This window comes from Taeniopygia guttata, chromosome 4 (assembly GCF_048771995.1).
Source record: "Taeniopygia guttata chromosome 4, bTaeGut7.mat, whole genome shotgun sequence".
NCBI lineage: Eukaryota > Metazoa > Chordata > Aves > Passeriformes > Estrildidae > Taeniopygia > Taeniopygia guttata.
Window position 1 is genome coordinate 48,798,867 of NC_133028.1, and position 15,995 is coordinate 48,814,861.

Genomic DNA, 15,995 nt, shown 5'->3' on the forward strand with positions numbered 1-15,995 from the left:
GGACATAATAAACACAGCAGTGTTGTTGAATCTTAAATACATATTACCCCTCTCCCCTTTTGCCTTTGACATACATCCATTAGACCTTTAAATTCCAACAGTTTTAAGTGTTCAAGGTCAGGATGGAGAGGGCTTTAAGCAACATAATCTAGTGGAAAATCTTCCTGCCCATGGCAGTGGGGTGGACAGGATGATCTTTAAATATCCCTTCTGATTCTACCTGAGCAGGACACAAGATTTTTGAATCCTTCAAAGGCATGTTCCTGCTGTGTACAACTGCAGCATTATCATTCCCAGATTTCTTTTTTGGGGTCACAGGTGTGTGCATAATTGCTTCCTTTATCTGTATGGGTTTCAGTTTAACCCATCACTTTCTACTTTTTTTTCATGTTAATTCAAATCAGGAGTATCACATGATCTGGTGGACAAGCATACTTACGTGCTGATTACACTAACCCTAAAAAATTAGAACATAGAAAACACATACTAAATAAGGTCAAAACCAAGCAAGGATACAGAAAGACAGTAAAAATAATACTGTGACATTCGCAGTAATTTGTAAAATTCCATCTGCATAAAATTTGTCCCAAGTCTCAACTGCTACCATGTTTTTTGCAATACTGAAAGATACCAAAATGCTAGAGTTCCCATTCCATTAAGCTAAAGGTACATAAAATGTGCATAACTATATTAAAAAAAAAAAAATTAAATGTTCCACTGACAAAATCTAATGATTTAATGATCAGTCTGGAGCAAATGTATGACTGAAACAAATTATTTGTACAATATTAAGGGACAAAACAAATTAAAACATCAATGAATACCCAACTTTGGGTTCAGCGATTTTAATAACAGCAAAAAGGAATTATTTAATTTGAAATTATCTATTGTAATATTAAATAATTTCCTTCTGAGTTCCCTTATTAAACCATTTCATTTGCATGTTTACTTTAACTTCATTACAAGCTGATGTACTGCACAGCATATCAGCTAGCATACCTGAACTGATCCCTACTTGCAGTATTATTTTGTGCAATTTCACACTTACTTTGTATGCTTGTCTATCAAATCATAGTAAACTTTCTACAACTTTGGTAACTCCTGCTTTTTAGTGAGTGTCTGGTGGGGGGAAAGCCCTCTCTTCGTATGAATTCACACCCACTAGGAAACAAATATACAAAAAAGACCCAGAGTAAGTAAAGGCTTGGTGTGTTATAACTGTTCACTTATTATACAGCCTTCATGACTATGGCTGTGAGAGAGAAACATCTACTGCAAGAGAAACAAAAGGATACTTCAAATCAAATCACACAACTAAATTTACTGGTATAGATAAAAATATGTTTTTAAAAATCAAATTGCTGCAGTCTCCATTTGAAGAATTTGTGCTCACTTTCCCTCTTCTGTGCATTTTATACTGTTCTCTAATCTAGCTACTGAGCAGCAAGGGATTTTTCTTCTGAACATTCAAAAATAAAATTTCTCCTCAGACTCATTTTAGCTCATTTCTCCTTTAATGACAATTCTTGTTACTTCACTTTTCACACACCCACACAATTTTTTGAAAGACTTTCAAATCGTGTACTGATTCTGCTGAAAAAAATATCCACTGCTGTTTGACAGGCTGTGTAATCATTGCAAACTCCACAAAAGCACTCCCATCTCTCACACAGGTTAATTTTTCAATCTAGCAGGGTAAGATTTTTTTCTTGCTTTTCTGATTTTTTTTTTTCCTGGGCAAAACAATAATCATTCTCCAGAGAGCTTCTCTTTCACTTGATGACTGTGATTACACTGTTTGAACTCTCAGTGTAGTTACTAAATTACTACTCCCTTAGCAGATCCAGCAGTAGCAAAGGGAGAATCACAGAATCATTTAGGTTGGAAAAGACCTCCAAGATCATCAAGTCCAACCACAAATCTAACACTGCCCACTCGGCCCTGTCCCTAAGAGCTGTGGCAGCTTGCGGGACCAAAACCTGAACCAGCTCTGCTCCTTTGCCAAGGCAGAACCTGCCTGTTAAAATTCACAGTTAATTAATTTTCCCTGCACTTATTTCTTTAATGCCTGGGAGATTTTGCTTTACATTTGTGAGATCAGTTCATTAAAATACTGATTTCAAGCTGCAATTTTCTGCTGGTGAGCACTGCCTGTAGTGCTGATACACTCTCAGCTGCAGGAGAGTTCATAGGTACTCAGGTCCCTGGAAGTGGAAGAGGAGATTGAAAAGTTGATGGTTTTTTTTTTTTTTTTTGAAATCCAAAGCAAGAAAAAGTCATTGGTTCTGAAAATCTCTTTGATTCTCTTAGCAAATTATATAAGCAGGTAGGAATTTTGCCTCTGTAAAGCATAAATATGTTTTGGATGACCACAATATCATCCACAAGTGTGAAATATTTCAAATACTGCAGAGTGAATAACAGCTAGACAGAAACACACCTGAAAGTGTAATGGGCAAGTGGAAGAGCAACACTTGTGGAAAGCTTAAGATTAGCACAACAGAACAGCTAATGCTTAAGTTAGAAGAGTAAAAAAATGGCATTTAGCAAGGCCTTGGGCTCCTGAAAGAATCAGACTATCTGGAAGGAAAGGAAGAGAATGCAGAAGGCATTGAGGAAATGCATTGAATGTGGTCCCAGCCCAGGCAACTTTCAGCTCCTTTTCATGTAATGAGGAAAACATGGTCTGGCTGAGGAAAAGAACATTCAGTACTGTTTGTTTCAAAGCCCTGTGCTTCAGATTACTGACAAGGATGTGATGGGCTGGACTCTAAGCTTCACAGATGCTCCTGGCAGAACCTTTATGATTTATCATTGGTCCCAGGCCCTCCAGCATTAACACATCATCATTTCTCATTTTTCTCCCTGTATTCTATGTACACACTGCAGAGTGCTACCCTAACATTTAAACAGCTGCTGTATTTTACATGAGAACTACATTTTAAATGCCAAGAGTCACAATATTGTCATTTGAACTCAAGTAACAGAAATTTCTACATTCTCTGGTGACTTCTGAGATTCTGCTCTTCTGCCCTGAATCTTGGTAAACGTTCAGAAATTTTCCTTCTTTTACAGAAACTAGCAGGAGTTTTGCTCTATCTAGGCAACTTTTAAAAATATATTGAATTAAAGGGGAACAGGATAAAGCATCTAAATACCATGGTATTTCTAGAATATGTTCAACATACATGTGCTAAGAATAGTCAGAGTTGTCAGATATGGGTTTTTATATTCAGGTTCTTAAAATCTTTGCATTCCTAAACAATAGCAAAGCTAAAGAATGAGAAAAGCAGTAGAAACAGCAGTTATTACCTGTACTGAATTCAACTATGCCTATTAAAACATAGACCATAGACAAAACCAGCAAAAATTATCTAGTGAAGCTCTTCTGTGGGAAAACACTGCTACAGCATGTGGTATAATAAACAAAAGCAGGAAAAATGTAAAATGCAAATTTAAGAAACATAAAAAAAAAGTAAACCTTTTCCACTCTGAAACAGGTATCATGTAAATTACATCCCTAGTCAATCAGATAAATAATTAGTGTCTGCAGAATTTAGTCTTCAAATCCAAGTTAGATCCTTCTCTTATTTTTGCTTGACTCTAAATGGATCTACACATGGTGCATGTATTTGCTTTCAGATTCAACTATTACAGATTTGCCACTAGAACTCTGGCCATCCTGCATTATTCTTTCAATTCAGGTACATCTTGCAATTTATGAACTGAAGGATGGTGATACTGTAGTTAAAGAAAGCAAATAAGATGACAGGTTCTCCCTGAGAGTGTATCTCTTTTTTCCCGAAAATAAAGATGGTAATTTTTTCATTCTTTAAACAAGTTTCAGGCCTTGGTAACAGCTTGCAAACTACTTTGAGAACTCTGGACATCAATTTAAGTGAAAGCTCTTCTCTCTCTCCCAAAAAGAAAATCTATGCATTTGGTCAGTGACCTCTACACTACTGTGTTCAGACAAATCATTTCATTTTAAGGTGCTTTGCTGATTTCACATATTTCAGTGACAGCTGGTTTTATTAGATGGCTGTATATTTACCACATTTAAACAGTATCAGTTATCTCAGAAACACACCCTGCATTTACAGAAAACAGTTAAAAGAGACAGAAATCCAATTTTATTTGGGTCCATTCTTCGTACAGTACACAAGCAATATGAAGTTCATCTTCCTGGCTTCTACAATCCCTCTAACAATTCAGACTCCAAAACAGAGGAAAGACGATAGCAGGAGAAAAAGAATGCCAAGCTTCTTTTAAAAAGTCTAACAAAAATACTTGCAACTCAGCAAAATAAAATTGTTTTCAATAATCTGCAATTTAATGTAAAGTCACCTTGTTTCACTTGACTATTTTCATTGTAGAATCACAGATTAGATGGGATTGAAAGAGACATTAAAGATGATCCCCCTTGCTGTGAGCAGGGACACCTTCTGCTAGATCAGGTTGCTCAGAGCCCCATCCAACCTGCCTTGAACACTTCCAAGGATGGTGCATCCACAGCTTCTCTTGCAGCCTGTTCCAGTATCTTACCACTCTCACAGTAATGAACTTGTTCATAATCTCTAATCTAATCCTATCCTATTTCAGTTTGAATCCATTCCCCCTTGTCCTGTCCCTACATGCTCCTGTAAAAAGGCTCTCTTTCTTGTAGGCTCCCTTCAGGCACTGGGAGGCCACAATTAGTTTGCCCCAAAGCCTTCTCTTTTCCAGGCTGAACAATCCCAATTCTCAAGTCTTTCCTCATAGGAGAGGTGCTCCATTTTTCTAACCACCTTGTTGGCTATGAAGAGAAACACTTGATGTTTGAGCAAAAAATTATACAACACGAAACATGAGTTTACAGAAGATGCTACTAAAACTAATAGAGGTTTATTTGTTCTAATTTTATATGGTATTTCTCTCTGAAATGCTCTCATACCTTAAGGTAAACACCTAGTTCTCTTAGCTTTGTTTGCTTACTGAACAGTAACACATTAACAGTGAGCAGTAACCTGTTCTTTCAGAGTCTTTCTGAGAGTAGATCTATGGGATTTGCACCTGGGATCGCACACTCTCGTGAAACCTGCTGTTGTATGAGGTCTCTGCCCCTAGGCAAGACCATCCTACTTGACCTATGATGTTGCCTTCCTTCCATCTTTACCACAGCCTTATTTCAACTGCAACTGCTTTCCATGTAATCCCCTAAAGGAGATAGATTAATATATTCAGCATTGTATCCTCTCAGAATTTTACGTGAACAAATGTGGGTTGAACAACAAAATGCACTGAATTGTGTGCTATATATCATAAAATCTGTCTCACCTGAGGAAAGGCTAAACAAATATAGGTGTTTTGCATAAATCCAAAAGAAACATATTCCCTGATTGATGACTCAAATACAATTAGTGGCTGCTTGCAGAAGGTAAATGACTACCTGCTAAAAGCCATAAAAATCACTTTTGATGGTATGATATACATTGAGACCTACTTCTGCTTCAAGAAAGACATACAAATAACTATGTAATTTCTGATCTATGTAATTTCTGTTTGAAGAAGTAACAGTTTTTCTTCTCAATTTAGGGCGGGGGGAGCCAATCAAACTGGACTAATCAGCCTGCTTCTATGCTAGTAACATCACTATTGGGAAATGCTTAGCAAGCACAGCTCACTGAAACTGCATTTCACAGCCATTTTAATGGCAGCTGCTACAAGATTTTAGACTTGACATGAATACAAATCTCAGATATTACCTTTTCTGTGAGCACTTTCAGTTCTCAAGACAAGAAAGAAGGAGCAAATGACAAAAAGAGCCAAGGTGGAAAAAGACTAAAACATGGGAGAAAAAGGGCAAAGCAACCTACATCTGACAGTCAGTGTGGGGCTTCCTACAGCATCACATTCTTGTTTAATACCAGCAATGTTAGTCTACTGCAATTACCTCCTCAGTCCATTGTGTGTTTCTAATCCACAGTCAGGATCCAAAAGTGTAGTTACTGAGGTTTATAATTTACAGCAGTGGGTCGAGCTTTGCATTATGCAGACACACCTGCTGCATTAGTGTGAAATGAGATGCTGATGAACCTGAGATGTGATGCATTAGTGGACTGGGCTTCTCTCCTGCTCCCATCTCTCTTTCAGACACCTTGTAGCCACTGCTATCAATAATACCACGCTATATAACAGAAAAGCAATTTAAGCAAGCTGAGGTATTGGAGTTACTATTAAGCAGTTGGATTCTACCATTTCACTTTCATTTTTAAAGAGAATTTCTGTTTTTTCCTAATAGGACATACTGCAATTTTTAACTAACTCATTCCCCTTCATCTCCTCTGCCCCCAGCACCACACAGAAAGTAGCTACTGAGTGTAAAGACTGGGTAACTTTACAAGAACTCAGGAGGTGAAAGGACCCAAAGCAGCAGATGGAAGAAGAGTAGCAGTCAGTTACAAAAGGAATCCCATTTTACTCTTTCCCCTGATGCCTCTGCCAGTAATGCTGTGCATACTCTGCTGCGTGTGCATGCTGGGAAACACTCTTGGGGCAGATCTTCATGTGTAGTAAAATGTGTGTCAGCATCAAAAGAACTATGACATTTTACACAGAGCTTTACCATCTATTTTTTTTCCTAAATATGTGTAACAGTGTAGGAAGAATGTCTGAATCTAAAGATCTATACAATGCACCTATAAATATGGGTCTGTAGAGGTAAAAAAATTACAAATGTACTACTGGCATCTCACTTGAAGGTCGCTTGTCACAACTGACCTCGTATTAAATGTGGTTACCCTGGCAAGCAGGAATAAAAAAAAAAATTAAAAAAGACAGAGATTGCACTCGCATTTATTATCTGTTGCCCATAGCACTCTGGTATTGTTTTTCAACTGACTGCTTAGTGTCCTGCCTTATCTTCTTGTTTCTATGTTAGAGTCCAAATTCCCTTTTGTGGAAATTTAATAAGGCAGCTATTAAGGCATCTCTGTCATGCAATTCCTGTGATGGGTAAATCTTGGATATTCACATTTCACTGAACAAATTCACAATATGTGTAACTTCATACAGCAGCATGTGATGCTGAGGATGTTTAGAAATTTGATTTTTTGTGGAATTATTTAAAAATAATCTCTAATGCTGAAGAGAGGTTATTGTCACAGCAGGCAATTGTAGAACACTGAGAGAAATTTGTGGGTTATGGAGGAATGAGCAAGCAGTGTGAATAGGAAACCTTAAAATTCAATATGTTTGGAAATCCAAAATCTTTAGTGAAACCATAAAAAGAGACAATGCCATTTCAGGGGAATTACAGTTTAAAGAATTTGAAAACCAGCAAGATCCAAATGTATTTCATACTGGAATTTCTATTCCTGCCTAAAATGCTTGAAAGGTTTGTGTTCTCAGTGCTGGTTGAATTGTTGCATAGATGAGGGCTGAGGAACGTAAGAATAAAAAAAAATAGTAATATTTTTGATTTTGTTTTGAGACCTAAGAGGCAAGAGAGATACAAAAGACCAAACGTCTTGATTTAACAAACTGGCTAAAAATATCTAAACATTCCTGAAAAACAGGAAGTCACATCAGAGAGTAATAATGATATTTGCTATTTCCAGGCCGTCTCTACTTCAGCAGCAAGGCAGTCGGGACAGACTGACAGAAGAGAGAAGTACAGGTTGAGAGATAAACAAGGACCTTGGGGCCTGAGTCATGAATTCAGTGACTTGCTGCATTGTGGAGCAGCAGGCCCTGGCTAACTCATGCAAGTGAGCAGCAAATCCCACCCAGGAAGAGAGATTAACAATACAGAGGATTTGGGACTTTGACCCTTGGTCATGCCTGCAGTTGAGTGCTCTACTGGCAATTCGTTCACACTTCTTACCCTGGGGTGGTTGAGACAATTGCACTTGTGTTTCTTGTTTCTTTAGGTTTATAAATGAAAACAAGCTCTCAAGTACTGAACATGCTCCAGCTGATTTAGTAATTTCTTATCAATTCAAATGGGATATCCTCCCTTCAACACTGCAGGTTCTGCAGTCATGCAAGTGCTTTGTATGACTGATGCAATGGAAATACCAAAAGAGTAAGTTAAATTTTGACACTTTACTAAAAGCCATTTCACTAACAATGACAGTGATTTGTCACATCTGGAAGAAAGGAGAAAAGCACTGACATACAAGCAGATTCTCTTGCCTGAGAAGTTCTTCCCAAGATCAGTACATGACTCATAACCTGCCAGCATGCTGCAAAAAGCAAATCATAGAATGGGACTCTATAGCCCAAGGGACACAAACCTCACATCATTTTCCCTTCCTATTAGAGAAGGCAAAGCTGGAAAAAAAAAATAATACCTCTCTCCTGCACAGTTTTGGAAACAATGGAGTCCTCTCTGACCTAGGTTTGTCTTTGATGTGAGTGAACAGTAAGAGGCAATAAAATGTTTAGGAGAAGGATGAGAGAACAGATGAACACACACTACCAAACTCAGTGTCTACCAATAAATGTTTCAACATAAGAGGCTGGACTGAGGTTTTTGTACTTCAGCAGTCCTCCACTGCAGAAACTCAGGATGGTTGTTTACTGATTCAATTAAAAGCTTAATAGATGAATGACAACCTTGTTTCTTGACAAAGCATTGATGTTTCTAGGGAGAGGAAGTTTTAGTACTTAATACTACTTTTACAGTGTAGTATATCCAGGAAATTGCCAAAGTTAACGCAAAAGACTCATCTGAGATGGAAATGTTACCTCAAGAGAGTATTTGAGGAAATATTATGGTGCTCTTCATCATAACCCATGCCTTCACACTGAAATAGCAACTATGACACTTCATCCTGATTCAGTGAAATACACAATTTAGAAGCTTTAGGGACAGATTTTATTTATATTTTTGTATTTCACTTCATTTCGCTCTACATATTCAGCTGTTGAACTAGTCAGGTTATTCAAATTTTCCTTCTTCAGCAGTTTAACTTTTTGATTGCCTTATATAATAAAATCCTGTCAATGTTCAAGATGCAAATGTTTAAAAAAATATGTGACATTCAAATTGCTTTTGATAACATAAGAAAAAAGAAGAGTAAACTAGAGCTCTGCAGAACTCCAAATATTGGCACAAAAAGGGCTTGGGGAGAGGCTCTTTTGCTTCCAAACAGCTTGAGAGCTTAAATTGTCCTCACAATTCTCAGTGCAGGATTGTGTATCCCAAAACTCACACCCAAGCTATGCACCCAGTGAGTTAAAACAAAGACAAATAAATAGGAGAAACCTATTGAGACCAACAGAAAGAAATTTTAGGGAATAAGCTGTCCCATATTTAATGCCTTGAAGGTCTCTTATCTAATCAATGTACCAGAATATCCTTTACCAGCCCAGTAGATTTTAAGGCAATGCCCTATATAGCCAGAACAGAAAAAGTGGTCAGAGAAATTCTTTGTGTAAACCTTTTGTTCCACAAAGCATCTAGCAAGGGCGCCAGTTTCTCAAAGACATTGTGTTTTTCATTGTAGCTTTCTGTCAAAGTAACCCATGTGAATACAGATATCACAGCCTGAAATACTGTGCATACTCCAAAATAACATACAGAATGTGCTTATGCACTGTAATTACAGAAGTTCATCTGCATCACCACATCTTGTGGAATACCCAAGTCACAGAAAAGCCTCTGTGGGGTGTATATGAACAGGTTTTCACTGAATTACAAAGTAAAAAATATTTCAATAAACCTAATTCTCTTCTATATTCAGTAGTAAAGCTGTCACTGTTATCAACTGTTGCAATGTTTTAAGCACAGGAGTCAATAGGGAACAGGCATTTTCAACAAAGAAAAAAAGGAAAGAAGAAAAGGACAAATTGGAAAATAGAAAAATAAGAAAAAAGAAAACAAGGAAAAAAAAATCCCAAACTAGTGAAAGATTTACCTGAAAAATACAAATAGCCACCAAAATCAGAAAAAATGAAACAGAGACAAAAAGGAGAACCATTAAAAAGAGAAAGCAATTTATAAAGCAAGAAAAAATAACATTCAAAGCAAGCTATGTTATTTTTCAACAAAATAGTCAGAATATTATGCCTTCAGGCAGTCTTAAGAGAAGATAACCCTCAAACCTCAAATCTGGCAAGTTAGGTAATTCATGTTTTTCATATGAAAAGAGAGCTTTGTTTGTACACATACAGGATGTTTATGACACCAGTTGTGTCATCCATGGCTGAAGGTAAACGGTTCCTGTGATACAAGCAATGCTTTGAAACTGTAGTAATTCCTTAAACATCAGTGCAGCAGCACAGCCATCTCCAGCCTTTACACTTCACAGCTGAAAGTGTACACAAGTGTGCAACCTGAACACAAGCTTTTTGTTTCTTTTCTGGAAATACCAGAAATGAGAAAATCCTGTGGGAGCTCTAGTGAGCAGTAGAGGAGCCATCCTGATGTACAGACTGAATTTTATGCAGAAGAACAATCCTGTGCACACAAAATAAAAGGTAGCAGCAGACCTTCCTTGATCAACAAAAAGAGCAGTGGTATAAACACAAGGAGGCAACTTCCTACAAATAGAGAGAAGTACTCAAGCCATGCCCCAACACCCACTGAAGCAAACAAGTTTTGCTGATGAGAACTGATGCCATTTTTATCTCCTGTCAACCACAAACATCACCACTTAAACTTCCTCTTCCAAAACCAAGAATTAGCACTGGAAAATAGCTTCAGTGGTGAAGAAAAGTATGCTATCTTCTACTCAGACTCACAATATAGACACCATCTCCCTGAATTTTTATCACTGCAGATATATAAAAAACAGTTCTGGTAAATACAGAGAGAAAACAGCTTTTTTTCTTCTATCATATTTTAAGATTAGTTAAAGAAAGGCAGAAGCTGAAATGTGTGGTATTGAAAAGCCTCACATCTTAATAAACAAAAGAGAAACCACATTCTGCTCCTTTTCTGAAAACTAAGAGTTCTCGTCTGTTTATACAAGGTGCTATACGGTCTCAATTATATTCTATGCCAGATAGCCACATCTTTTCTTTGGTGTCCCCCAATGTTTAGGCTGCTTGGTTTAATCTCTTGGATCCCTACAAAACCTCCAGTTTCTTTCTCTGGTGCTCTTGCTTGGTAGAGACTGGTTATTACCCCTTTCTCAGGACTGCAGTGTGAGGGCTGTAGGAGCAGGGCTGGCTCCTGAAACCCTGAAATTCCTTAGGCATTAATTTGTCACAAGCTCCAACCTTGTGCATAAGGGGACAATTTAAAGTTCATACAATCTTTAAATTTTTCAAGGTTTCTAGGCGCTTTATCTCATGAAGTAACATAAAATATTACAAATATCTGTGAAACAACAGATGCTTGCATGCCCTACTGCACTCCAAATTCTTTGCCATATTTCAGCATTCCTTGGGGCTAGGTCAGAGGTTAACCACACAGATTTTCTAGAGAAAAGGGCACCAGTTTCCTTTTGTTAAGGCAATCTGTTCCTTTTTCTTTTTCTCTCCAAACCTTGCTACTTCAACCACTTTTGTTTTATAACCTCCTCCTCCTCACCTGGGGACTCTTCCATCAACCTCCTTAGGTCAGCCAAGTCTCACCAGCTGATCTGTTGCTAAGTTACTACTCCTCTGAGTTTCAGACTCAAAAAATGATCTGTCTGGGGCAACAGCCAACTTTTTGTAAAATATCACTCTAAATATGTGTTCACTGTAGTTAAAATGACCTGTTGTTTTGGCTCTCTGGCATTGCAGATACTCTCCCTCTTTTCCTTGGTAGATTTTATAACAATAAAGGAATAAAAGACTCCAAGAAACAAACCAAGCTCCATGATCATAGGCTTGTTGTAGACTCTGTTCCCAGCACTGAAGAGAAGTCCCATGCTGCACAACTGAACCCAGAGCCCATCCAGTCCCTCCCATTTTAATAGCATGAGACAAACCTGGAGAACATCCTCAGGGATCTTCCACTTCTGCTTTACATGAAGCTAATCGTGACAGCACTACTTTGCTGTAGCAAATGGATGAACTTGTATGTATGGATTTGTTCTGCTGTTTCCATCAGAACTCAAATCCATTACAATTTGACCATCTTACACAGCATCTTTCAAAGTTCCAAAGTTTTTTTCCCCAAAACCTGCAGTTGCAACCTGATTCTTATTTCCCAGTTATTAGTTGTAAGCCCCACTAATTCCCTCATCTCCCCTGAATTAGAGTTCTTGAGAATCCATGAGTGGAGAATCGAGAAATTAACAGAAAATGAGAACATTTTTTTCCTCTTCCTTGATTCCTGCAGGCAAAAACTGTCTACAACAGGAGATTTGAGGAGCACTAGACTCATGTCTCACTCTTTGCTATTAGAGGGTGTTAGTATTTCTAGACTGCAACAAAACGTTTCTCAAAATCCTCCCTATGTCCAGCTGTGAATTTTACAACTGCAATACAAAACACTGCGCTGCTCTTGTTTTGGATTCCCCCCCTTTTTTTTTCTTGCTTGGGATGGCAAGAACACTGGCTGCCACTTCACCTTGCAGATACACCACCCAACATTCATTCCTCACAAAGCCATTGTCTTCTTTTCTCCACCTAACCACATGGAAGTTGCTACCCTTTTTTTTTCCCAACTAAGCACATGGAATAACTTACAAAACAAAAACAGAAGGCTGCTTGTTAAAGATCTGTTGCAAAAATCTTGCTTCTGCCCTATCTACCAAATAAATTAATAGGGATTTTTCAACTGTCTTCAGCAGGAATTTGATGTTACTCCTACAGTATCAGAAGATGAATTTAGTAGACAATTTAGGAGAAAATATTAAAAATTTTTAAAAAAAATTTAAAAAGACAATTTGAAAGGTATAGAAAATTAATTTAGCAGCAAGCTGAGCCATGATATTAAGTGAAGGTTCAAAAATGAGTATTTTTACTGTAGAAACTATTTCCAACAGCTTCTTTTTCAACAGATCATACTATATTGTATTTTACAATGCAAGTATTTGCAAGATAAAAGACTACTGACAGTGAATAAAGGCATGAAAACTCTGGTCTCAACAGGGTTAAAAGTATTAAAAATAATCTGGCTGATAGAAATGCATAAAAGCAATCTGAAGCTGCTAAAATGATGGAAGACCACAGAATGAACTTGCATGTTTGTTGCAATTGTTTCAAGATTGCTGTTCCAGAGGCCATTTTTGCCTGGAAAGCAGTTTTTGTCATGTGTCTAGACCACTTCCAGTGACCACAGAGGGGACTGACTAGAAAGCATAATTGTTCCCTTCGCACATGTATATCCGCATTTCCCACCAAAAGGACTTCCAGAGACCCTGCCTAGGAACCCAGACTGACACACAGCCTGCAGGGAATCAGCCCTGTAATGTAAATTCAGCCTTTATGTATTTTTCAGATGCTGTCTCAAAGGAGACTCTCATTCTGGAAGCCATACATCTGTCACTAATGTCTCCACAGTCACAGAAGGGAATGACGTCTGCAGGTTGATTGGAAAACCATTTATTACCCAGAAGCAGAGGGCCATGAGGCACTGTGTGCATCCAAGCACACCAACACTGCTATCAGCAGGAACTGTGTACTAGGTGGGAATTTAGGTCAAGGCCACGATTTTTTCCCTATTATTGGTTATAGGAGTTTTTGAAGATTACCAATAAGGTGATGACACTAAAAAAGATAGTAGGGTGCAGCAAAGTGTGTGTGATTTATGAGCTTATACTGAGTGTAAAGTTTGCTCTCCTTTTGAAAACAAATTCCTTTTTGTATTTATATTGTGGTATTCAACACATTGCATTGTCTCTGTTCTACCTGTGATTCCACCTCCCATAACCCTACCTCAGTTAGCACTGAGAAACAATAATGACATTGCAATAAAGCATAAAAAAAGAAGAAAGAATAAAAAAAAAGAAAAACCATCAGGCTTTTCACTGAGAAGACATAAAAGTTCCACAAGGGACCTTACTATTGCTATCAATTCTTATGCTGAAAGCTGGAAGTTAACACAGTAAGGAGTGATACTATACAAATCTAAAATAGAAAGCTCTCTCTAAGCAGCAATTATAGCTTAAAGATGTTGAATGTTTGTGACTGTGCACACCACCCTTGACTGTATTATATTCTGTGGGGCAGATCCTCAGAGAGCGATTTGGAGTCCTGAAACCAATTTGTGTCATCTGAGGAGCTGCCTTATGAGAGTCTGACGCTTTTATTAAACTGAGAATACCAGTGCACTTATTTACTTCTGTACCTCTTGACTAGAAGTCCAATTATTATTCAGGGGATTTAATGGACTATATTCATGGCTACTGGTATTGTTCAGGGTGTTATTTTAACTGCTTTGAAACTGAGATACATAATGCAGCTTTTACCAATGGTTGCATAACTCAATGTCCCAACGCATCCCTATTTTCTTGATTGGTTACATTAGTTCCCTAATGCACACACACACACACACACACAGACTGCTAATTCTGACACAGTGGAATGACATTCACATTACCAGTAAGATTTTTTGTTCTGTGTGAAAAATGCACTTTTATCCTGAATTACTCTATATTAGGGGAAAACAAAGAGAAACAAATGCAGTGACTCCATGAAAGATTGGTGTCTGTATCTTCTTGGGGGCAACTAGTCCAGAGCAACAGCCAAACACATGCCTTGCATTTAGTTTCACGGATTTTGATCAACTGAAGTTGCTTCAAAGCTCTGTTCACTTTCCCTTCTAATCTCAGATTATCTTTGCATTTAGCCTACATTTTGAGCTACGTCAAACACTCAGACTCCCCTCTTACCAAAATATCAATTCAGTGTACTAGGAAGAAAAGTGGCATCCTAGTTAAAGCAAGAGAAACTAGTCTCTCTTTTTCTCAATATTCAAAGAAACTGCAAATATTATCTGATACAAAGCAGTCTCTACTAAGCTCTTGCTTTGTCTACAAACAAGGCCACTTAAATCTTCAAAATCAATGTGAAGCAGCCACAGACGTGCATGGAGTGTCACTCCTGCACAAAAACATCTAAACCAGCTCACTGAAGGCTCATGCAGCACAGTCCAAACCACAGCCAGCCTGCTCTCCCTATCCAGCTGGTGACGGGATATGGGAGATTAACACAGCATTCCCAAAGACTGCAAATACAGCATGGGGCTTGTCTCAATTGCCCCAAATGAAACTGCCTCATTTCCCTAAAAACACTACAGAACTCCCACCCCCCCACCCCCTTCCCCAAACATAAAGAACCGTAAACTCCACGTAAGGGTAGATAAGACATGGGAACAATCTGGGAAGTGTTAAAGAAGAAGTGGGAACTAAATGCCACTCTCCCATTTTGAGGTTAAGAGAGATGGGATTATAGCTCCCAGGGTGACTTGCTAGAGAATACTCTGGCTGCCTCTGTGCCTACTTTGATGTGCAAAGGAAGCTGCATTTTCCACTTCTCTTATGGATTGAAGCAATTCCTACTCAACACAGCTCAATCCAATTCAGCTTTGCCAAAGCAAGCAGCTGAAGAAAACTGTAAAGCTTAAGAGGTGCATGTATGTGCGAAGCACACATACACCCTCACATCCTACTTTGCAGCAACAAAGTGTAGACCTGTCCTGCACTATTTCACCACCAGCTCTTTAAAGCAAAACCTGCTGGGCTCTGAACAAAGCCCCTTTGGTAAATAACAATTCAACAGGTAGAGGACCCTCATTTTGTGCTTTCGCCATTAAAATGCAAATCTCTGTCTTGACACAGTGACACTCAAAGTAGAATCCTGTACAATTAATGCTGCACCAAAGGGCTTGTGTCATCTACTGATAATGACTACTTTTGCAATCCTTTTAATTGCGTTCATTGTTTATAATTTTGTGGACACATTTTCTTCAGGAGAGAATAATTTTTAGCATAGTCTAAACAAGAAAGAGATATCCTACAAGATGTGAGCTCAATTAAGTTTTCCAATCTAAAACTTATATAAATTCCACTATAAATTACCACAAACAATAAAACAGGTAGCAAAACATGATTAATAGGAGGATTCCAGCC

At 38.0% G+C, this 15,995-nt stretch overlaps 1 protein-coding gene across 1 annotated transcript in view; it reads right to left on the reverse strand.

Annotated features, from left to right (window-relative positions):
- Positions 1–15,995, reverse strand: part of BANK1 (B cell scaffold protein with ankyrin repeats 1) — a 131,045-nt gene that overhangs the window by 30,841 nt on the left and 84,209 nt on the right. The window lies entirely within an intron of this gene.